General features: G+C 55.4%; 1 protein-coding gene across 3 annotated transcripts in view; it reads right to left on the reverse strand.

Moving 5' to 3' along the window:
* The window catches only part of LOC142002897 (signal transducer and activator of transcription 5B), a 44701-nt gene extending 20681 nt beyond the window's left edge, over positions 1–24020 (reverse strand). Inside the window, exon 1 of one of the 3 annotated variants that reach the window (XM_074979390.1) lies at positions 23902–24020. The gene's annotated coding sequence lies outside the window, so the exon portion shown is untranslated. Of the gene's footprint in view, positions 1–14996; positions 15215–23901 lie in introns of those variants that run through there. The other 2 variants (XM_074979392.1, XM_074979393.1) reach the window with 2 other exon arrangements.
* Positions 24021–24660: the final 640 nt, after the last annotated feature.

The following is a 24660-nucleotide window of genomic DNA, read 5'->3' on the forward strand; positions in this document are numbered from 1 at the left end:
AGTGAAAATGGAGTGGGTTCAGCAGTTAAAATAAGAAAAGAACAAGTTAAAATTAGTTAGAAAAGCTAGATGTTTTCAAGACACCAGGGCCTGATGAAATGCGTCCTAGAATATTCAAGGGGCTGATAGAGGAGATAACTGAGCCATTAGCTATCATCTTTGAAAAGTCCTGGAAGTCAGGAGAGATTCCAGAAGACTGGAAAAGGGCAAACGTAGTGCCCATCTATAAAAATGGAAATAAGAACTACCCAGGAAACTCCAGACCAGTCAGTTTAACTTCTGTGCCAGGAAAGATAATGGAGCAAATAATTAAGACATTCATTTGCAAACATCTGGAAGATGATAATGTGACAGGTAACAGCCAGCAAAGCATGTCAAAGCAACCTGACAGCCTGTTAAAGAAAGCTAACGAACCTTGTGGATAAGGGGGAAGCAGTAGATGTGCTGTATCTGGATTTTAATAAGTCATCTAGACTTTAGTAAGGTCTTGCTTGACCTCTACGAGGGAAATGCAACCTAGATGGAGCTACTGGTTGGACAACCATTCCCAGAGCGTAGTTATCAATGGTCTCCATTCATGCTAAAAAGGCAGAACAAGTGGGGTTTCCGCAGGGGTCAGTCCTAGGACCTGTTCTTTTCAATATTTTCATCAGTGATTTAGATAACAGCTAGAGAATACATTTCTACAGTTGGCAGATGATACAAGCTCAGCGGGGTTGCACGTGCTTTACAGGACAGGATTGCAATTCAAAATGATCTAGAGCAGGGGTCAACAACCAAAATAGCAAGAAAAGCCACTTTTTTCCACTGGTAAAAACCTCAGTAATTCAAGAGCCGCAGTGCAGGGGAATGCGATTTGTTTCTTAATAAATAACGTCAAATCACAATGTTTGTAACCCCTATTTTAAGAACAGCGCACACACAACGATTTGTAATGTGATACACATTTCCTGCAGGACACTCACAGACTTTTACACGTTCCATTTTCTCACACTTCACGTGTGTGTATTTACACTATTGTCTTCTGGACTTTCACTCCTGAGCCTTCTGTGATGGGGTTCTGGGGTCCCCAAAGCTCTGCACCCTGTTTGCAGGCAGGAGAGTTTCTTACTCAGCAGGAAAACAGCAGGTTTATTAGCCGACAGGACACAGCATTGTACAGAGGAGTCAGTACAGCAGGCAGAGACAGCCAGTCCCATCCATGTTGGGGAGAGGAGGCCCCGAGGGGCCCCCAGAGCTGGGGCCTAGCCCCCTTCTTTGTCTCTCTCTCCCAGCCCAGACTTACTGCTTCCAACTCCCAGTTCCAGTTCAAACCCCTTAGGCTCCACCTCCTCCTTTGTCTGCAGTACAAAGGTGTTACCTGGTTATTAAGGTTACCCTCAGCAGGAGCCCCACACCCTCTGTGAGCCACACACACACACACAGGTATCCCCCACTCCATCACACCTTCTTTCATTCTGCCAATTCTATTTCAAATCTGATTTCAGTTCTCTCTCTTAAAATGTGTGTTGCCACTCCCGGCAGGAATACCACAAGCTTCCCTGTCCTTTTCAAAAATCAAGGCTTTATTGGCAACACAGTCAAAACACATATTAAATCAGGGGGCGGTTATCCAACATTTTGAGATCACATTGTTTGCTATTTAGCTACAAGTTGTTCACTGTTGGGCTTTTAGATGTTCACCATTTATCTAAAATAATCAGGTTTGTTTTTTTTGTTTTTTGTTTTAACTTTGCAATTATAGTGTGGGGAGCCACAGAGAAGTCATTAAAGAACCACATGTGGCTCCAGAGAGCAGGTTGTGGACCCCTGACTTGACAAATTGGAGATATGGTCTGAGGTTGGATGAAAGTCAACAAAGACATATGCAAAGTACTTCACTAAGGAAGGAGCAATCCGTTGCATACATACAAAATAGGAAATTATATCCTACGGAGGATTGGTGCAGAAAGGGATCTCGGGGTCACAGTGGACTACAAGCTAAATATGCGTCATGAGTGTGACTGTTGCAAAAAATGCAAATATCATTCTGAGATCTATTACCCGGAGTGTTGTAAGCAAGACACAAGAATAGTAACAGAGAGGAAGCCGTGCTAGTCTATACACTATCAAAACAAAAAGCAGTCAAGTAGCACTTTAAAGACTAGCAAAATGGTTTATTAGGTGAGCTTTCGTGGGACAGACCCACTTCTTCAGACAATAGCCAGACCAGAACACAGTCTGTTCTGGTCTGGCTATGGTCTGAAGAAGTGGGTCTGTCCCACGAAAGCTCACCTTATAAGACACAAGAAGTAATTCTTCCACACCGCTCTGCACTGATTAGACCTCAACTGAAGTATTGCGTCCAGTTCATTTCAGGAGACATGGACAAGCTGGAGAAGGTCCAGAGAAGAGCAACAAGAATGATGGAAGGTCCAGAACATGAGCTATGATGGAAGATTAAAGGAACCGGGTTTGTTTAGTCTGGAGAAGAAAAGACAGAGGGGACATAACAACAGCTTTTAAGTGCCTAAAAAGTTGTTTCAAGGAGGAGGGAGAAAAGTTATTCTCCTTAACCTCTGAGGATAGGATAAGGAGCAATGGGCTTAAACTGCAGCAAGGGAGGGTTAGGGTTGGACATTAGGAAAAACTTCCTAACTGTCAGAGTGGTTAAACACTGGAATAAATTATCTAGGGAGGTTGAGGAATCTCCGTCATTGGGAGATCTTTAAGAACAGGTTAGATAAACATCAGTCAGGGATGACCTAGATCAGGGATTCCCAACCTATGGGTTGGGACCCAAACATGGGTCACCATTAGATTTTCTAAGAGTTGTCGGCTGGGTGACTCCGATCTGCACGGGGCTCTTTAAGGAGCCATTTGCAACTCCTACCACTGCTGCTGCTCACTCCTCCCAGCTCCCAGTCCCTGCTCTGCCACACACAAATGGAACTCAATCGTTTTAATGGCCAGCAAGAGGGATCTGGCTGTTAAACCAGTTAAACTGAGTCCCATTTCAGCATGACCGGGCAGGGAACTGCCCATGCTGCATGTAGGGGAAAGGAGTAGGAGTGATGGGGGAACTGCACAGAGGAGGCAGCGGCAGTGGCTTGGAGAAGGAGCAGCCGGGGGGGGGGGGGGGGCAGTAGCAGAGTTCATGTGAGGAAGGTGGGGGGGCACTTTGGGGCTGCGAGGGGTTTAACCCTGGAGAGAACAGGGGGTGCTTTGGGGCTGCAAGGGGTTTAACCCCGGGGAGAGGGGGGGTGCTTTGGGGCTGTGAGGGGTTTAACCCTGCAGAGAACAGGGGGTGCTTTGGGGCTGCAAGGGGTTTAAGCCTGAATCCACTTCCAAAGCAGAGTTAATCAGGACTCGCGTGTACAGGGTAACACCCCGTGCAGACAAACCCATGCAGAGAGTTGTGAACCCTCGTACAGAGCTTCGGATGGGGCATTTCTTTATCCTTTGCAGGGCCAGCCTGATGGCTGTGAAAGCAAACATGGCCCGGAAACCCAACTGCCCAGCAAAGGTCACCCCAAAGCAAGGAATTAAGACATTACCTCCCAGAGCGACACCCAAACAGCCCTGCGCACGCACGCACTCTGATGGGAGAGGGGTGAGTGATCTCAACCCTGCCTCTCTGCAGGGGGCAACTGGAGGACCCCTCTGTCACAGAGCATGGGGGGGGGTCACCAGGCCCTGCCCCCCCACCAGCAGGCAGACATGACTCTCACTCAGCAGGGAGAGCAGGAGGGTGATCAGGCGACAGGGACACAGCAGAGAACTGATTTGTCAGCACAGGAACCAGAAGCCGTCCGCACCGTCCATCTCGGGGAGAGGGGTCCAGAGGGGATCCCTGAGCAGGGCCCTGGCCCCCCCTTCCTCCCTCTGCAGTCAGCCGAGAACCCCAATTCAACTGCCCAGTTCCGATTGCAACCAGCCAGGCTCCTCCTCCCTTTGTCCTGTTTCCTGGGGAAGAAAGGTGTCCCTTGCTGGCCTAGGTTACAAGGAGCCCAAATCCCCATGGCCGACGTGAGAGAGGACATCCCACCGAAACTCCCCTCGCCACTCTGCACTGATGCTGTGCCTAGGGAAACTGAGGCACCCACCTCACGTTACTACAGGGCAGTAGGAAAGACATGCAACCCAACCAGGGGAATAGAACCCCACTTCTTCACACCCTTGAGGCCTCTTCTATAACAGTGACTCTAGGTTTGCCTCACAGAGGAGTAGAAACATCACCTTCCTTCACAGCAGCTCACGAGCCACAGATAGTGACTGGATTCACCACTGTTCAGCACCTGCAAAGCAGGAGTCAGGCCAAAATACTGAGATTAGTTCAAACCAACGTGAAAAGCAACGCTGGCGTTCTGGGCTTGGCCTTGGGTCACACGTGGAGGTTTTCAAGCAGCAAAGGAATGCAAGCAGAGATTGTTGTGAACTCCCATGACTCCCAGAGCTGGAGATTTGAGAGAAATACCACATCTAGCAAGACATGATACAACCACAGGGGTTGGCCACCAACAGCACATGGTGGGTCGAGGGTACAGCCAAGAACTGAAGCCTGGAGTCCTGGCAGCCAGCCCGGCGCTTGGTCCATTACAGCATGTTTTCCACCTCAAGCAACAAAGCGTGCATTAGTCCCTGGGCAGGATTCATACGTGCTACTCAGATGTCCAGGACACACTGTGCATGGGAGCTGTGTGTGTCTTCTAAACCAGTGTTTTTGAGCCTTTTTTTTTTTTTTTTTTTTTATTAAATACCCCTTTAAAAAAATTCTAAGTACCCCAGGAGACGCATTCCACCAGTTGAGAAACATAATCCTAAAATAATCCGCGGTTTTGCAACCAGGGCCAGTCAACATTTCCAGGTGACTGCACCCTTTGCAGGAAATCAGATTTGTTTCGCATCCCACCAAGTTACACCTCACTTAAAACTACTGACTCACAAACACACGCAAAACTATCACAGCGGACAACTCCTGAGAACTTGCTGACTTTCTACCATCTTATTACCGAACCAGTGAGCTGGAGTAGAACTCTGGGACTTAGGTTTTAGCGCCAGGTGTAGGAAGCAATAGAAACAAGACACTGCCTGAATGAACTCTTCGACTGTACCGACACTTACTAGTGTTTTTATGTAGCCTGTTGTAAAATGAAATGTCTAGATGCGTTGCTGTACCCCCTGGGAGACCGCGGTGTCTCCCCGCGGGTGCACGTACCCCTTGTTGACAAACATTGCTCCAAAGCTACAGAAACAGCTCCGAGCGCCGCCAGTCCACCTAGATGTTTGCTCCCCAGCAGGCAGACACCTGTGCTGTGGACAGAGGGGTTGCAGTACAGTGGCACTCATGTTGCAACTTGCTTGGCGGTTCGCTCCCTGGCAGGGTTTAACGGTTGTGCCAGGGGACCTTCAGGGTACAAATGCAGGACAGCAGAAACCTGCTGCCAAGCCCCTTGGGGCTGCCCCAAGCCGATGGCATCTCGGCTTGCCCGGAGAGGAGACCGGCGAGTGTTTCAGAGCAAACACCGAGGAGCCCAGCCCAGGGAATGTCCTGGACCCATGGTTCTTCCCAGCCCGCCGTGGCACCCTCCCGGCCAAAGAAGGACGCTCCATTTCCACCAGTATTCTGCGACAATACTGGCCACACCAGCCTCCCCGCCGAAGCTGGGCAGGGTGAGCCAGCTGTGTGTGGACCCGTACGGACAGGCACAGTCTGATTTCCTTCCTGCTTCCGGCAGGGATCAGCCCCACATCCTCGGTGCACCACCCAGCCCAAGCAGCCAGGGCTCCCAGGCTGCTGCAGGCGAGAGACACTCCACAGGAGTCAGTTTCACTGGCGCTTTGCAAAGCCGCAGAAGAGGGGAGCCCCAGGCCCTGCCCTGCCGGGAAACCTGCTCACCCCTGCGGGTGGGCACTGGGTTCACTCCTTTGGGGGGCACCAAGCAGTGCCCTGGGGGCTGTGCCAAGCCGCTGGCACAGGTGTTCCAGGTAGCAAGTTGGAGGAGGGGGTCTGTGGGGAAGGTCGGGCTGAGCTCTCAGCAAGTCCAGTGCCCAGCCCAGGTACTGCCCAGCCCAGGCGCCATACACAGGAAAGCCCCGTCTGTCCCCACACCAGACGCAGGGCTGCTCCTGGACAGCAAGGGGTGCTGCAGAGTTATTCCCCTCAGCACAGGCTGGGACCCAGGGACAGTCACACAGCACCCAGGCTCCTCCACTCCCTCCCCCAACCGGCTTCCCCAGGCAGTGGGTGCCAGGACCGAGAATGAGGCCCAGGGGCGACGCTGCCCATCACCCCAGTGCCAGGCCTTCCCAGAAGGAATGCAAAGCAGCATCTCATTCCTGGTCGAGCACAATGCGCTCGCAGCCCTCCCAAGGGAGCGGAGCTGCCAGGGGTTACCACCACCACACCTAGAGCCTCATGCAGGCGCATCTCTGAAGGCAGTAATCCGGCCGGGAGGCTTAGCAAGGCCTGGGGAAGCCTAATCTCTGCGGCTAACGCCGGCGCCCCAGCTGGGGATAAACCCAGACCCAGATTAGACGGGCCGTGGAGGCGCTTTAATAACGACCTCCCGGCACCTCGCGGCCCAATCACCCCCGCTCGGGGGGAGGTGTGTGCGACAAGAGCTTGACCCAGCGTGGAACAAAGCAGGGACCCAGCCGCGTACCGGCTCTGCCGCAGCCTGGGGGATGCCTGCAGCCAGCAGGAAGCTGCTCCGGCTGGCAGAGGAACTCCAAGCTGGGCACCTCCTCGGCGCAGCCAGTCACTTCCCTTCTTGCCTGGGGCCCAACAGGCTGTGCGCCCACTGCCCCTCCCTGCAGCCTGGGAAAGGCGACGGCCTGCGGCATCTCCCCCTCCAGCACCCTGGGGCAGTCAAGGGTGAAACCAAAGTGCCCCTCTTCTCCCGCAGTCAGGTGCCCAGGAATCCTCCCATTGCCCCAAGAGGGGTGAGAACTCTCCCCGGGACAGGCACAGCCGGGAAAGGGAATCCAGAAGAGAACCAGCTCTGCTGAGCACCCTGTGTTGCAAGCAGTCCCCCACCTTGCCAGAGCTGGGCAAGGCCTGGCCTCAACTGGCTGCTGGCACTTCCACCTCCCCAGCCGCCTCTGGCTGCCCACCCCTGAGCTGGTGCCTAGGCAGAGCTGCTAACCCGCCTCCAGGCATCCCCAGACTGAGCACATTGGAATGGGGAACTAGGCCAGCACTGGGCCGGGAGACACCATCTCATTTAATCCGTGACACTCGGGCAAGCGTGGACCTAGCGACAAACCCACTTAGCTGCAGAGCAAGGCCCGCAAGGCCCCAGGGGCCCCGAAAGTCCAGCATCTCAGGCCAGTCGCTGTGCACAGGTGGAAAGTAACTTCGGTTTCGTACAGGTACCGCCATACCACGGCCCCCTGCAAGAAGGGACAGGCGGTGGGGAGGCGTGGGAAGATCCCGGAGTGGGCTTAGGGGGTTCCCCCTAATTTTTTCCACCCATGGCCAGAATAAATTTTGTTTTGCGTGCTGAAGCATGAGCGGCTGTGCACCACCAGCAGAAACACAGGCTGCCAGCTGTGGGCGCTCTGCTCATCAGCTGGGCGGCAGCTGGAGCTCTCCTGGGGGGCTGCCCCAGCAATCAGCTTACAGGGAACACTGGGAATGGGGGTGTGGGGGGGCTCAGGCAGGGGACTGTGGGGGTGCAGAGGCTCAGGGGAGGCATGGTGGGTGAAAGGGCAGGGCAGGGCATGGGGGTACCCGGGAGTGCGGGGATGGGCTGGGGCAGTCCCTGGTGCCGGTGGTAACCCTGCCCCAAGCCGCTCTGGTTCCCTGCCTAATGGGAGCTGCAGCTAAGGCAGCACGAAGACCCCCCCGCCCTGCTCCCTTCCCCGCCAGGGGCTGCTGGCAGCAGGGGAGTGGTGTCTGCTTCCAGGAGCAGCGCTGGGCCAGCAGGACAGGCCAGGAGCCCACCATGTTGAGGGCACTCAGGTGGACATCACATGCCTCCCCCAGCATCACATGGGCCAGTTCAGCACTAGGGCAGCCAGCCCAGCTCCCAGCCTCTGCCCAGGGAGTGCAGCTGCCTGCTCCCCCTCCCCTGTGTCACCGACCTAGAGAAGCAGCAGCCCCGGCTGCCTTCAAATCCCTTAAAGCAGCTGGAGCTCTGCTTCCAGCTTCCCCACCCCAGCACTAACCAGGGAACTGTTACCCAGTGGAAAGAGCCCCGTCCCCAGCCAGACACCCTCCTACGGGTAAGGCACCCAGGGGGTGCACAGGGCTCCCTGCACCTTTGCCAGACCCCTTGAGAATTGCCAGCCCCTGCAGCAGGCTTGTGTAACAGACACTTCCGGGGTGCAGCTCAGGCGCAATAAGGCCGAGCGAAGGGAGAGCCTCGGCAATCTTAGCCTTGCTAAAGGCAAACAGCTCTCTGACTCGGAAGAGATTTCCATCTTTCCACGAGGCTCCAACCTCTGTCCGAGAACAAGCTGCGCCCTCCGGGAAACACCATTCAGAAAGACCCATTAGAAAGCAAAGTTTCGACTTGCGATGGGGATAAAGACAAAAGCCTCATCACGTTGCATGATTAACTGAATCGGTGTGGAAGCTGGTGTGACCAACCCCCTTTCGTGGACACTTGCACATAGATTTCAGTGTGCCTGGCGCTGCGTTGGCTTACGAGAGCATCTGAGCGTGAGCTCAGTTAAATGTGCCAGAGCCAGAAAATTAAGAGCCAGAAATTGGGTGTTAACATCCGTATCACTGCTCGTGCGCCTTCTGTTTTTCATCCACGGCCAGAATAAAGTTTGTTATGTGCACCGAGGCATGTTTGAATGTGCACCACCAAGAGAAACACAGGCTGCCGGCTGTGGGTGCTCTGCTGAGCAGCCAGGCTGCACCTAAATCTCTCCTCGGCAGCCGCACAAGCCCTCAGCTTACAGGGAACAATGATCACTACACGAGTTTGCGATCTGCTGCAGTTAAATCAGTGCAAGCTGGGTCTAGACATGGCTAAGTGACCCTGGCTAACAGGAATCCATCCCTGAGAGCCTCGGTTAATGTCTCCTGGGCACTGCAGCTCCATCGGGCACATTAGGAAGTTAGAAATCAAATATTTTCACGGGAGAGCGGAGGAGTGAAATCAGCCACACCACGAGTGCGTCTGACACACGCTGGTGAGCACACACTGAAGCGAGTCCGTTGGCTCACAAACCCAGTGCCGTGCTGTGTTCCCAGGATCTCTTAACACCTTGCCCAGCGACGAACAATTCCACCACTGAGGCCACTAAAGTGCAGACTTCCCCGGCATCACACGAGAGGCCAGTGGCAGGGCCAGAAATCAACCCAGCCCGGCTGGTTCCCAGGCTGGCTCAGCCACACTGCCCGTCCCTCCAGTAAAGGACGCAACCTCCATCTGAAGCTCCTTGTGCAGGCTCGGAACTTAAGAGCTCCGTGCTGCAGATCCACTGCCCAGAACAACCAACGCGTCACAAGGGCACAAGACAGGCAAACCACGCCGAGGCTCAGACCAGCAGCCAATTTTTGGCTCCAGTTGCTGGGCAGGGCAGCCCCCTCCTTCCCTCCCTCTGAAAGTTTGCATGAAATCTCCTGCAATCCAAAGGAAGACAGCTTTGTGCAGCTGTGTTCCCTGCAAGCCGAACGCCTGGGCAGCCGCCCTGGAGACAGTCAAGTGCCTCCCGGTTGATTAGCAGAGCGCCCACAGTCACCCGCAGCGGGCAGCATGGGTTTCTGTCAGTGGTGCACATCTCACCATGCCTTGGTGCACATAACAAAATTTATTCCACTGATGGATGTTAGACAATAGCAGGAACTCTGTGCTACTGCGCCAATCAGCCAGCTCGGGGAGCGGACCAGCCCACAAGCTGATCTCTGAACCTTCCCCGGACCCAGAGAGGGGCTTTTGGGGGCAGGGCCATAGGAGCATGGCTTCCCAGCTGAGCAGCAAAGCAGGTGCGCCTTTTGGAGAAACACAAACCAACCAGGCTTCTTTCCAGGGCTGATTCACAGCCAGTGGGTGTCCAGGGCCTCAGGGCAGCTGCCGCCTCGCTCCAGGACTGGAACAGCTGGGCTCCCATATGGAGCAGGGCCCCCAAACACCAAACTCTTCAGAGTGGCCCAGTGAAATAAAACAAAGGACAATAACCAGGGGAAAGACCTCACATGAACAGGCAGAACTCCAGCTGCACTGGGATTTCTGCATGTTCTCTCCTCTCCTGGGGCCTGAGATCAGTGCTAGAGATTCTGGCCTCACTCCACAGGCTCCCCCAACTCTGTGTGGGGACAGAAGCTACCCAGAAACCCAGTGAAAGGTGCTGGCAGATCAGGAAGATGAGGGAAGGATGGGCTCTCCTTCAAGGCTGGGGTAGAGGAGGAGTTTTGGATTTTACGTGGACAGGAGCTGGAATTTCTACTCCAGGCACATGCTGACATTTTGGGGGGGAAAAAAAGGGCTTTCAGGATTGAAAAGAAAAGCTGGAATCATAACATCTCCAAAACAAAATACAACCGTTGTTTGATTTGCAACCACAAACTTTTTTTTTTCTTTTTCAGTTTAGCATTTTGGCTTCTACGATGTATTAAAACACTAAATAAAATGTCACCTAGCCCCAGGGTTAAGTATTGCATTAACATTATATCTTTCTACAAAAGTCACAAAGTTCCAGTTGAGCTACGATTTTGATAAAACCGCATTTTTCAGTGGAAAACTGTTCTGCGCAAGGCTGCCCCCAGGTCGAGTGTTACCTTATGGAGAGGCTGAGCCCCAAAATAATGAAATGCAAATCCACTGGTTGTTGGACTCTCTCCAGGAGCAGGGCCACCGCCCCCCCAGATACCAGCCTCTCAGGCCAAGAGGAAAACTGGAGCTGGCCGTAGCACAAAAACATGATTAATTCCTACAGCGGCATTGGCCAGATGCCAGGGAGACATTTCAGACTATCAGCAACTAACTCTGATGCAGCCCCTCACCCCAGCTAGGACTTGAGCCTTGCCAGGGCTGCTCTGTACTTGTCACCGATGAACGGCCCAGCAAACAGACAGAGCTGCAAAAATGGTGACATGGGGAAGGGTCCTTGCCTGTTCTGGGGAGGAGAAAAGGATGATTGGGAGGGGCCCTTGCCCACCCCCGGGGAGCAGCCACCTTATTTTTTACAGTTTTCGACCAAGCCTGGCACATTGCAAAGTCACACCAAGCATGGTGCTAACTGTCTCAAACTAACCCTGCAAGGAGTTTGAGGCCCCTCAGCGAAACCCTTCACAGGATCAATGCCAAGAGGGACCCTTGGCACAGAATGGACCAGCAGCTCCCAGCCACGCGGGTGCCGGTGAGTCGCCTTCAGACTCTTGACCAGCACGTCTGCACCTTGTCTGAACCACCTTCCATGGCAGCCCGCTGACCCTCCTTTGCCAAGAAAACCCCGGAGACCAGCTCTGAACACAGGTGCTCTGCATACCCTGGGTCAAACGAGAGTGCAAGTAACTCCTTTGCAGCTAAGTCTCAGGGCTTGTCGATACAACGGGGAAGATCGACTCATTCAGGGTCAATCTTCCAAGAGTTTGATTTCATGTGCCTTTTAGAGACGTGCAAAATCCAACCATCTGGGGTCGGGTTTTCTCCTGTCAACCTCCCTCTCCGTAGACAGCCAGGTATGTTAGTTGCAGATAAGGAGATTCTCCTTATGCAACTGCCCCAGCTAGAACTTTGCATCTGCAATCAACTTTCCTGCATGGTACAGACCAAGGCTCAGAGGCGTAGCCGAGTTCACAAAGAACGAGCAGTCCTGTGGCACATTAGAAGCTAACAAATGTATAAGGTCATGAGCTGTCATGGGTAAAGCCCATTTCATCGGATGGAAATGGAGAGGAAATACAGGACCCTGGGTTTATGTTTGTGGGGAGCGGAAATCACCTGCCATTACCTGTCACCATCAGGACCAGTCTGGGCATTTTTTAGATTTAGAAACTTAAAATGTGTATTAACTTTTCCTTGTATTTAAATAAATAAATATACACATCTCCTAGAACTGGAGGGTGCCCCGGGAGGTCATCTAGTCCAGTCCCCTGCCCTCTTGGCAGGACCAAGCACCATCCCTGACATCTATTTGCCCCAATCCCTAAATGGCCTCCTCAAGGATTGAGCCCACAACCCTGGGTTTCAGCAGGCCAAGGCTCAAACCACTGAGCTATCCCCACCGCCCCCGTATTTATTGCAAGATACAAGGGTAAAGAACAATTTTAACCCGAAGACTTCTGGTGGCAGCCTTGAAACAAATGAAGCTGGATGTGTCTCATCCCTGTGCGCATCCAAGGTGGAAAAACTGCCCCTGCAATTCACGCGCCAGGTAAGATCTCTATTCAGGCCAAGAGGAATGGTGTTATATTTGTAAACAAACTCCGGGTCAGATGTCTCCCTCTTTTTGGTCCTCTGTGCCTTAAATATGGAGTCTGTTCTGGTATGGCTGTGGTCTGAAGGAGTGGGTCTGTCCCACCTAATAAACTATTCTGTTCGTCTTTAAAGTGCTACTTTTTGTTTTGACAGGCTATAGACGAGCCCGGCTCTCTCTCTGGTACTAATCTTCCGGTGAAATTCTTCTGTAGGAGAATGGCTACGTCTCATTGCTCACATCCACTGCAATGGCCATTTTCACACGCTGCCTCACTGCTGTTGGCTGCACTCCATGCCGGCTTCGGCACGCCCCCCGCACACGGCCAGGGCTGGGAACGGGCATGCTGGATGGCCCAGGAGGGGTCATGGCATCTCTGATTGTACAACATCTGGGATCCGGCAGCACGCTCACAGGCCGGCTCTTTTATGGAGCGCTCTCTCGTCTGGTCCAACGTGCGGCATGTTCGTTTCCACGTGTCCCCCAGACACCCCACGTCTCGCACTCCCACCGCCAACTGCCCCACAGAAATCGTCAGCACCCAGAGCATCCGGCAAAAACAGTCTGAACTCCCCGGGCCAGGCTAGAGCCTGCATCCCCCCACCCCAAAACGCCTGTAGTGCTCCATAAACCGCCGCTTCATAGCCCTAGTCTCGCTGTCCCCGTTTCTCCACCAGCAAGACACGACCGCTGGGGGCAACAGAAACAGTACTGAAGGAGTCGAGAGGCGCGTTACGTGTTCTAACAGTCCCGAGCAAAGGAAGGCTCTCCCCACGCCCCGTCAGGGTTTGCTGTCGACCTCTGAAGCCCACTCACAAACCTCAGAGGGGCAGCCGTGTTAGTCTGTAACTACAAAAACAACAAGAAATCCTGCGACACTGGCCAGACTAAGAGAGATTTTGGAGCGGATGCCTTTGGGGCAAAGATCTGCTGTGTCACAAATGTTAACCAGGCTGAGCGCTGTTAGCACCTCTCCCTTTCTTCACAGCATCCTTCCTCTTATGCCAAAAGAGGATTCGGAATAAGGGGTCCCAGCCTCAGTAGGCTGGGAAAAACAAGCCCATGTGACAGTCAAGGTAACACCAGCTTTGGACCAGCACAGGGTCTCAGCTGTCCCTGGATAGAAAGCTTTGCTTATCAACCACAAGGGAGAAATTAGACACCAAAGACCAAGCCTCAGCCGGGTCTCCATCACGGTCCATCGAAAGTACGGTTGTGCCTGCAGCTACGTAACAGGACAGGGATCCTGGCTGTAAAACTGGGGTGCTTGCAAAATCCGAATCTCCATGGGCTCACTTGACAGTAGCTGGGCACAGGCGACATCAACATACCAAGAGTTAGGGTTACCCCAGCCGCACGGCAAACCAAGTCAAGAGGAACAATCCAGGGCTCACTGAACAAGGGCGGAGAAGTGTAGGTTAGCGTGAACTGAGCAAGCTCAGCACAAATGGAAAATCAACAGCTCCTTGGAAACCTGATGGGAAAGGAACCGGGTGATTCCGAAGACACGGCCATGCTGAACCTGTGGCTGCTGACTGGCATTAAAGGCAGACACCATATGACAAAAGCCCCTAGGGAGCAGATTTGGAAAAGGGGCTTTAAAATGGAGACTAAAATTAACAATATGATTAACGGAGCAGCCTGGCAAAACGAGACACCCAGCGCCAGGACTCGTGTGATGAGCTGACTGGCCTGTGAAGGGCTGGGGGCAGCCATTCCATGCTCCATACAGACCCAAGGACTGGGAAAACAGGGGTGGTAGGAATCTGGGACCACAGCAGCCTTCGGGAGGTGGCCACATCCCAGGCCCTGGAGAAGGGAGTGTGGCTGCTATAGGGTGACAGCCCTAAGAGGCTGAGGAAATTTTGGTATTAGACTATCTCACAACCTTCTGCATGCAGCGTTCCCTGTAAGCTGAGCGCTGGACTGGCTGCCCAGGAGAGAGTCAAATGCCGCCCAGCTGATTAGCAGAGTGCCCGCAGTGGGCGTGTCTCCTGGTGGTGCACCTCCGCACATGCCTCAGCGCATGTAACAAATTTTATTCTGCACGCGGGTGGAAAAAATTATAGAGAACGTTGCCCGAGTCTCCCTGCTGGCCGCTGAGCTACCAGCAGCTCAGGCCATGTCTGCCATCACGACTTCTGTGAAACAGAGCAGTGTCGCGAAGAATCCAGGAACCTCCTGGCCCAGCAGCCCCGGGGAATCAGGCACCCCCAGTTCTGCACCTACAAAAGGCTCGTTATTCCCAGTGCAGGTGAGAAGACGGCCAGGCGGCCGAGCCCATGCCCAGCAAGGCGTCGCACACCAGAAATGTCACGGCTAGAAAACAACCACCAACGGGGGAGAGATGAGAGAGCACTGGAGCCCCACTCTCAGCCAGGGCACGGGGGTCTCACTCTCCTTCCCCCGTGTAAAGCTTTGCCACAAGCCTTTGTGCACGGGGAACAGACAGGAGCGTGCACACTCAGCTTACACACCCACAATGGAGCCCAGACTGCCCTGAGAGCGAGGAACGGCCCGGCAATCCCCCTGCTCCGTCCACCCGATCGCAGGCACAGCCGTGTCGCAAACGGCAGGGGCCGTGTCACAACCGCAGGGGGGTAAGAAACCGGCACGAAAGCAGAGATTGCAAAACTCACCAACCGACTGCTTCAATAAAGGAGGAGCAGTGACCATGTTACAGCTGGATTATAACATTCCAGTGCAAGAAGCTGCAGCTGGCCGGGTGGGAACCCAGTCCGCTGTGAAAAGGTAAAACCTGGATCCCGGACTACGCCCAACGTGAGCGTCTGCAGAAGGGGAAATGCGCAACGACAACCATATTTTGTTTTGCAAGCAACAGGCGCTCCCGTCCCCTCTCTGGTGCAGCCAGATGGGCGGATTCAGTTTTATCAGCCGCTCGGCGTGCCCCTATCGTCCAGGAAGCTGTGCTCACAAACGTGCCTCCCCCTGACGTTTGCCGACGCTGGAGGGAGAAGCCGCTGAAGGCAAAACACCTTCTGGCAAGGGGCACGGGTTACAAGGCTAATGCCTTCGCTGCACCCGATCTGTGGCGGGCAGAGCCAGCCCAGGCCCTTCCACCAGACCCACTGCTGTTGGGAGAACGCCACCCCCCTGCAGCAGCCTGCAGGAGCAAAGCCCCAGAGGCGGTAAACACACTGCCCAGCGTGCTGAAGATACACCACAAAACAAGGCTGTTTTCTCTAGCTGGGGAGCAGCCCAGCTCAGCCCACAGGGTTCAGCTAACGCCTCTGGGTCAATCGCCGCATTGGGGTGACAGCAGAGGGGGCGGAGGGGAGCAGGAAAGACCCTGGGAAGAGCATTGAGAAAGGCCCCAGCACGACCCCCGAACCCCACCTTGATATGAACTGGCAGCACCTCACCCCAGGGGAGGTTCCTTGGTTGTTACAGGTGTAAACAAAGCCAGCAGTCCTGGCCGGTGGGGGGACAGAAGCTGCTGGGCTTCCTGGAATCCAGCTCCCGGACCGAAGGCCTGAGCAGCTGGGACTGGGGAAGGGGCTCATGTCTCTGGAGTTCCTTCCAGGGCCTTTCCTCCATCCCAAGAGCCACACTGATGCTCCAGCTCTTTGCAGATGCCCAGAGGACGCCAGTCTTGGCAGCTGGCACAGCCATGGCTTGTAGGAGAGGAAGGGCTGGAGGTGGGGATGGGAGGGGACAGGTCTGTGGCTGCAGCGAAGCCCTGCAGGTGGTTCTGGTTCACCAGGGTCGGAGCAGGGGCTGAATCCAGCTGGAGGCAAGGTACCGTGTGCCCAAAGGGCCCCGATGCACTCTGCCCAGCTGCAGGCCCAGCCGCCACCCTGTCTGCCACCCCTGCTGCCCCAGGGCGCTTGGAAAGGGACGGATCCCCTGGCTCCCAAGAGACAAACTGCTCAGCAACACGAGGCGGGACAGGTGTGAGCCCTCCTTGGCCTCCCTGCTCCTCTTGTGACCAGGCCCCAGCTCCAGCAGGCTGCTGGCAGCTTTGAAAACCAGCTGAGTGGATTCTGACTCACATTTCCTGCACCTCAGTGCCCAGCCTGGGGGAGGCCCCAGAACACCAGCTGGGCCTTTCTAGAGACCCGAGACCCTCAGGCGTGCTGGGCTCCCTCCCATGGTGTTCACCGATGCTGGGGCCCCCGAAACGCTGCAAAGCGCATGCACCCCAAGGCAGCGCAGGGGGTGCTTTAAAAGCAAACACTGAAAGAGTTACACTGAGCAGAGAGGGCCTTTAAAACTGAAGCATCGAATGAGAATGAAACCAATGTCGGAGTCCTACATAAATCACTCGAAACCAGCATTCCCTGTAAGCTGAGTGCTTGGGCAGCCGCCCAGGAAAGATTCAGGTGTTGTCCAGCTGATTAGCCGAGTGCCCTGAGCTGGCAGCCTGTGTGGTGCACGTGAATACCTGCCTCAGAGCACAGAACAGAAGTTATTCTTTCCATGGATGGAAAAAATTACAGGGAACGCTGCTCTAAACGCCTATAGATTTCAGGAGAGTGAGCTCTCTTCTACAGGGTTCTCTCAGCCAGGCTATAAATAAGCTTGGGAGGGTTAGAGTTTAATCAATGAATGCCGGTAAACTTCGATTACACTGTGTACTCACAACCCAATTACAAAATACCGCCCCCCGCAAAAATCAAAATTTACAGCGAGGCAAAGCAGTCCGACGGCCGGCCGAGACCTTCCTACAGACGGTCATCACACAACCATGGCCAGCACCCCCAAAACTTCCTGCAACAGCGAAAATGTCAATCCTTGAAAGCTGAAGAAGAAGAAGAGGGGGGGAAAAAAAGGCTTTGAAAGAAGCATCCGTATTTCCCGGTGAAATCACCAAAAACAAAAAATCAGGATCCAGTCCTGCCAAAGCCGAGCTGTAAAATCCTCCAGCGCAGGGCTCCCCAGCATGGTGCACTGTACCTTGGAGAACCTGGCTGGCAGGTGAATTCTGCAAGGACTATCCCCTGTCCCCGCACCTGGATCGCTTCTGAGACTTCACCCTGACTCTACTACTTGCCCAAAAGCCATTTCCACGTCAAAGCCACGGCTCTTCTGTACTGTGCAGCGCACAGCCACCAACGGCTCCCTCACACCTATGCCATGGTGAGCGCAGGGAGCAGGGATTTTGCATAAGCCAGACAGAGCCAGGAAATCCCATGAGTAGATGAGGACGCTTATCTGGGGTCAACGCTTCCCCAGCTCTTGGCAAAGCAGCTCCATTGAGATATGGCAGCGAATCAAGCGCCGAAGACAATGGAGGCTCCAGGACCAGCACAGCAAACACGGCCCAGGCCCTGCCGTTTGCCCTTCCTGCCACCCTGTCCTCTCCTGCAGGACTGTCCCTTGCACTGGAAGGTGAGAGAATTTCCCATCGCACTCGCTGATCAAACCGTGGGCATCCACTGTCTGGCGGGTGCCACGCTGCTCCAGAAGGGAATGAGGTCACTCCCCTGCTCCTGCTCAGTTCTGCCACTGGCGTTAGGGAGGTCTGATGCCAAACCCTGGGGGCTTTGAGGGGCCGGAGGAGAGGGCTGGTGCAATACAAGCTCTGGCCAGAGACAGTCTTGTGCATTATGGCAACAGAGGCGCTGTTAGCATCCCTTACATGTGGCCCGTTGCACCTCCTTCCCCATCACCTCTGCCAACAGCTCCTGCTGCTCTCCCGTCTGGCGTGAGAGTCTGGTTCCCAGCCGGCACGCAGTGTCCCAAACCTGCCCTGGAGATGGCCCAGGAGACAGGGCAAGTTACCCTGACGCCACCCTGCACAGCGCCACGTGGACACAGAGTTTCGAAAGCGACGCAGCCCGCTCGCCAAAGAGGTGGGAGCTATCCTGCTGCAGCTTCAACGCACGGACAAGCTGTAGAGCGGTCTCCCTCTGCCTCTCGACACACAAGGAGTTAACCGTACACAGGAACGCCATCGCAGGTACCACGTCTCAGCCTGGCCAGACCCCACTGCTTTCCTACAGCAAACAGCCTGGGCTGGAAGCCATGTCTGGCTGGTTCCCATCCTTTTCCATCCACCTCCATGTGGAGCCGGGATCATTCCCTCCCACTGCCAAGTGAAATCTGAAACAGGACTTGCATCATGGAAACAGCCCGAGATTAAGACACGGAAAGCAGACCAAGAGGGCTGCACCCTACTGGCCGAGTACCCCAGCCAGGCCTTGCCGGGGGATCCCCTCAGGAGTGAGCCCACGGACACACTGCAACACCAGGCCACGTGGTGGCTGCTTTGCCCAGGAGCTCAGCACATGCTGCTCCAGGCTGAGCCGGTGTGCGGAAAGCCACTTCTCCGCACGGCAAGCGAGTGGAGGAAAGCCTCGCTTAGAAAACGCAGCCGACTCCCACCCAGCCGGGCTGCCTGCGCCTCACTTCAGAGAGCCCAGGACAGGCCAGCCTCCTGCTGTCGCAGAGGTCTGAGAACTGCAGCGCTCACGCCGCCACGGCATCTTTGCAAGGTTCTCCATTTCCAAAGGGGATGCCTGTAGGTTCAGCTTTCGCAAAGAAAACCCCAAGTCTCTGAAACTTTGCTCCTAAGCAAGAGAGAAACTTCTCTGCGTCAAGAGGCTCTGCTAAGGCGCCTGGATTTGTCACCAGACTCTCCCTATCTTTTCTGTGAGGTCACCCGAGCGGCAACGCTGACCCTGAGCTCCTCTGCAGCCCCCACCAGCCTGTCCACATTTCAGTCTCTCTGAAAACCACCTCTGCTCTACGACCAGAGAGCACCTCCTTGGTCTGCACGAGCTGTATGTCAGCTGCCTGTTTGTGCCGGCTTCCACTGACCTTTGTCATTCAGCTGTCAGCCCCTTGGGAGCAGGGGCTGTCCTTCCATGTTTGGAAAGGGGCTGGCACATGCGTGTTACTGCAAAGAGAAGACAGCCTTCAGCGGGGCTTTGTAACTGACTAGAACCTGAGCTTAACTCCCCCAGTGCCACACAGGGTGCAAGCCAAGGGAGCTCATAAAACAACAGGAGCAGCACAGCCTGGCCAGTACGCACAGACGCGAACGGCCGGAGAGGCTGGAGCTGACGCACATTGCTACCCACAAGCCCTGGAGCAGCCCCCGGCCATGCTTCCCAAGCAGCGCGGCCAATGAAATAAGATCCCGCAGATTCCTGCCTGTTTTAACCACGTTACACAACGGGTACCACGGGTCAGAGCCCTGTAAGGGCCTGCCAGCTCTGCTCTGGCCGCAGTTTGGTACAGCACTGGTGCTAAGGGAGACCCCGGCCTTGAAAGGGGGCCAGAGTCTAGATTCAGACACACAGTTCTGAGAGGCACCAGGCTAGGAATCAATCTGCAGCCCAGACGTAGGTAATCCATGCTGCTACTCATCCGCCCTGCACTCCAAATAGGGCAGAAACCCAGCACCCAAGCATTCCCAAATTCTACTCCCAGTCTGCCAGTAATTCCCTGGGTGACCCTGGACAAGGTTTCCTCTTCCTCACACGCAACACAGGGATAAGCACAGACCTTGGGCTGCTCCGGGATAACCACCACTGGCAGATTTGGAGCATTGTCATTTCAATTTGCAACTCCCTGCCGATCCTAGTCTGGAAGTGGAGTAAGGGGCCTTGGTGCGAAACACACCGCACCGGTGCAAATCACGTCTGCACGGGAGCGGGGGGGAATGCACTGCTGCGGCTGCAACAGGCAGCGTGCACAAGGCCTGGTTGGTGATTGCCCCCTCACCGGGAGGGCACAAAGTGGGGCACCTGTGCCAGATCTCCCTTCCCCAGCCAGAAGCCGTTTACAAACAGTCCCCGTCCCTGCCGGTTTTTCTGCAGCGTCACTCTCTCAACCATTACTGAATCTGAAACAAAACGCTCATGTCAGCAGCTAAATAGAGAAGAAGACAAAAGCAACCAAAAGTCCCTTTGCCTCATTTTAAAACAATATGAAAATTACCCTCTCTGCAGGCTGTCAGCTTTTCTAACCGTTCTCAGCCCCGTTCTGAGATGGCACACGAGGCTTGGAAACTAAACCCCCTCTACACGAAGAGGCCCATACAGGGGGTGTGCCAAGTGGCACCGTGTTTATCCAGTGCCCACAACAACAGCCTGCTGGCCTGTGAGAAGGTCTTTGGTGCACTTGGACATGCACATAAACAGTGAGGCTCATGATAAAGGCACTGGCAACAGGCTGAGCCACAGAGGGAAAGCCCAGTTTCTCACACCATGCAACGCAGGGGCTGAATTCTCCCCTCCACCTTCACGCTCACCTCCAGGACAGGGACTCTGCCTTGCCATCTAATTTTTCCCAGGCCCACGCACTTGATTATCCTGAAGTAGGCTAGGGGAGCGGAGAGCGTGGTGAAGAAGAACAAGACATCCAGTATTTCAAACGAATGCCCTGCTACCCCCAAGCACGGTACGGAGGTCACCCTAGAAATGACACTAGGTGATGCCCATACACGGTTCCCGCTAATTTTTTCCATGCATGGGCAGGATGATGTTTCCTATGGGCACCAAGGCAGGTGTGAATGTGTGCCACCAGTAGAAACACACACTGCTGGCTGCGTGAGCTCTGCTCATCAGCTGGGCAACACCTGAATCTTTCCTGGGCATCCACCCAAGCGCTCAGCTTACATGAGACCTGTCTTTCACACCTCGCAGGGCTTAGCCAGGATAAGAGCAGAGGTTCTGCTTGGCCTTTTGAGATGGGAATTTCAGTGAGAGACAGAGATTCCAGGCAACCAGCCCGAGAGCCGAGTTAAGAAGTTTCTCTCCGCTCAGCACAGACACCCCACCGGCAGCAAAGACGTAGAACTGACACCGCAAAAACTACCTATGGGCTGCACCCAGGTTTGGGGTTTTTTATGTCAGGGGTTTAGTGACAGTTTCACTATGACCAAAGTATTTACAAAAAACATTCCCTCTCTGCGTTGACAGGAACACTTTCTCCCCACCCCCTCCTGGCTCCTGTAAAGCAGGTGTTTGAAGAAATCCCATCTTCAAAAAGCAGGTATAAAACAGCAACACAACCAAGATTTTGGTTTCACTTCAGTTTCTGGGCAAAGCGACCCAGGGGCTGTGCATTTCAGCAGTGTACAACCAGGCTCTGATCCTATTACTGAGCTCACAACTGCACCTGAGCAGACGGATCCTTGTGCCCACCAGCAGCCCTGGGGAAGTCCGCAGAGGTCCAGTTACAGGATCAAGACTTTGACAGCACAAATTTCAACCTGCCTGAAGCAAAATTACCCCAGGGGGCAGGTAAGGAGGCTTGCGGCTCTCTGCACCAGTGCTGGTGCAATGGAAGGAGAACTCCTGAAGAACCTTGGCGCAGGAAGACAAGCGGGGCAGATCGTAAAGATGGGTGAGTCAGTGACAGGGCAGAGCGGATGCCAGCCAGGAGGGGCCAGAGGGATGGACAGTGGAGGGACACCCTCTCATACCTTGCTAACTGCAAGTTTTGTACCCGGACGTACATGGAGGCTGTAGGGTGTTTCGTTACCGACATAGTTACCCCAGTGCAACCCTGCACGCAATTACACCAGGGGAAAAGTACCAATTGTACCAACACAGCATATGGCCCTTCCCATATAGCAACAAGCTATGAGAAGGGTAACCACACCGAAATCCTGGCCTAGTCTTAGGGAGCTGCGGCAATCCACAGTTCCGCGTGGAAGAAAGGTCTTATCCTAGCCTCATCGTCACCCCAAGAGTTAGCCACAGTGGAAGCTGAATTGTTCCCAAACTGCAGGGCTGGCAGCCCCAGGCTCGAGTCAAATCAGCTGCTATCCCACGCACAATCACCAAGACCAGACTTGCGCGCTGTGCTTTGAACTACACCATGAGACAAAAAGCAGTGGACCCCAAGGTTGGCAGCAACTCCCCGGAGCAACAGAGAGGCGTATCCTGGAACAAGGGTGCCAGGCCGATGCCAGGACAGTGTAAGCTCAGAGCAGAGGCACCCTCAGGGACGAGAAGAAACGCACACTAGCCCTGGCACCAGGAACACCATTCTCTTCTGCAAGGAAAGAAGTCACATGGGGTTTCTGCCAAGGCTTTCGGCAGGGAGTGGACAGCACACCCTGCCTCTGGGAGGTAAACGTACCGCTTCCCAAACCGACTTCACAACCCAACCCCAAGAACTGGGGAGCCAAAGCAACACACCTGCGTTCACGGCCCAAGCGCAGGCGGGAAGAGCCCGACGCAAGCGAGAGGGGCTTGGGGCTCGCTTTACCCCTGACACCTGCGCCCCACGGGACTGCTCCTGCATCTCCTTCCCCCAGCCACTCCGGATGACCCAGACCCATGACTGGCTGGGCCTCTGTCTCACCCAGCAGACAGTCAGTGCCTGTCTGTGTCTGTCAATGGCAGTCCGCGTGTGTGTCTGTCGGTCCAACTCTGCACATTAATGAAGGTCTGCGTGTGTCCGTCTGTCTATGGCAGTCTGCCTATCTGTCCGTGTACACTGTGTGCGTCAACGTCTCTGTGTCTGTGAATGGCAGTCTGTGTGTGTGTGTGTGTGTCTGTCTGTCTGTCAACAGCAGTCTGTGTGTGTCAATGGCAGCCTGAGTGTTTGTGGGTCAACGGCAGTCTGTTGGTGGCAGTGTGTCTGTGTGTGTCAACAGCAGTGTGTGTCTGTCCGTGTCTGTCCGCCAATGGCAGTGTGTTTGTGTGAACAGCGGTCTGTCCTTGTACGAACATTAATGAAAGTCTGCGTGTGTCCATCTGTCGATGGCAGTCTGTCTGTCTGTCTGTGTGTGTCAGTGTCTCTGTACAGCAGTCTGTCTGTGTGTCTGTCAACGACAGGCCACGTCTGCCCGTCAACAGCAGCCTGTGCGTGTCACTGGCAGTCTGAGTGTCTGTGGGTCAATGGCTGTGTGTGTATCTGTCCGCCAGTGGCAGTGTGTGCCAATAGCAGTCTATTTGTGTATCTGTCGGTGTCTGTCCACCAATAGCAGCGTGTCCCTGTGTGTGAAATACCAGTCTGTGTGTGTGTGTGTGTGTGTGTGTGTGTCAGTGTCCATCTGCCAACAGCAGTGTGGGTGTCTCTGTGTGTGTGTATATCTGCCACTGTCTGTCCCCCAACAGCCCTGTGTGTGTGTCCGTGTTTGAAAACAGCAGTCAGCGTGTGTGTGTGTATCGGTCAGTGTCTGTGCCCCCAATAGCAGTGTGTGTGTGTGTGTGTTTCCCTGTGTGCGCGCGCCCACAGCAGCGTGTGTGTGTGTGTATCGGTCAGTGTCTGTGCCCCCAATAGCAGTGTGTGTGTGTGTGTGTGTTTCCCTGTGTGCGCGCGCCCACAGCAGCGTGTGTGTGTGTGTATCGGTCAGTGTCTGTGCCCCCAATAGCAGTGTGTGTGTGTGTGTGTGTGTGTTTCCCTGTGCGTGTGTGTGTGTCCGTGTGCGCGCGCCCACAGCAGTGTGTCCGTGTGTGCGTCTGTCTGTCTGTCTGCGCGTGTCTGTCCGTGTGGCCGAGTCTCTGCCCATGTCCCAGCCCCGCCGGCCCTTGTTTACCGCCCACAGGCCCCGCGGCGCAGCCCAGCCCGGCCCGGCCCGCGGCTCCCGGAGCGAACCCCGCCCGGCCCCGCTCCTACCTCGGGCCGCGCCGGGCGGCTCCGGCTCCGGCTCCGGCTCCGGCTCCCGCTGCGCTCCGCCGCGGCTGCTCCCACTCAGCTCCGGGCCGGGCCTCCCCTCCGGCCGCCGCCCGCCCCGCCGGGCCCGCCCCCCGCGCAGCGCCGCCCCGCCCCCGGCCCCGCCCCGCCCCAGCCCCAGCCCCAGCCCCAGCGCTCCCCCCGCCCGGCTCCGCCCCCCGGCCCGGCCCCACTGCGCCTCCGCGCCTGGTCGGGACCCAGCACCCGCTACGTCCCCCTCTGGCTCCCCCCGGCACCCGCTAAAATATCCCCTGCACGGACCCAGCCCCGCAACCCCCATGGTCCTGTTTCCAGCCCCCCCCCACTACCCCTCTGCCTGCTGCACCCCACGAACCCCCTTGCAACCCAGCCCTCCTGGGCCCCTGCCCTGCAGCGCTCCCCCCCCCAACCCCTGCCCCACTGCCCCACTGCAGCCTCCTCCCTCGGCCCCTCTCCCCACTCCCCTGAGAACACCCCTGAGTACTTGCCTCCACAGCCCCCTTTACTCTCCCCCCCCTGCAGCCCCACGGTCCTGCCAGCCCACCGACCCACCCGCCAGAGGGGTGGAGGCGACTGGCAGCGCGAATAGCAATGGGGTTTGTGCCTCGGTGTGACCCTCTGTGGGGCAGGGATTAGCCCCCCCCCTGCAAAGGAGGGCAGCCCGCTCTCAGCTGCTTGGCTTGGCTCCCCCTCTGTGGGTGGCGGGAGAGGCTGGCTTGTGGC

This window comes from Carettochelys insculpta, chromosome 28, assembly GCF_033958435.1.
Source record: "Carettochelys insculpta isolate YL-2023 chromosome 28, ASM3395843v1, whole genome shotgun sequence".
In the NCBI taxonomy this organism is placed as follows: Eukaryota; Metazoa; Chordata; order Testudines; family Carettochelyidae; genus Carettochelys; species Carettochelys insculpta.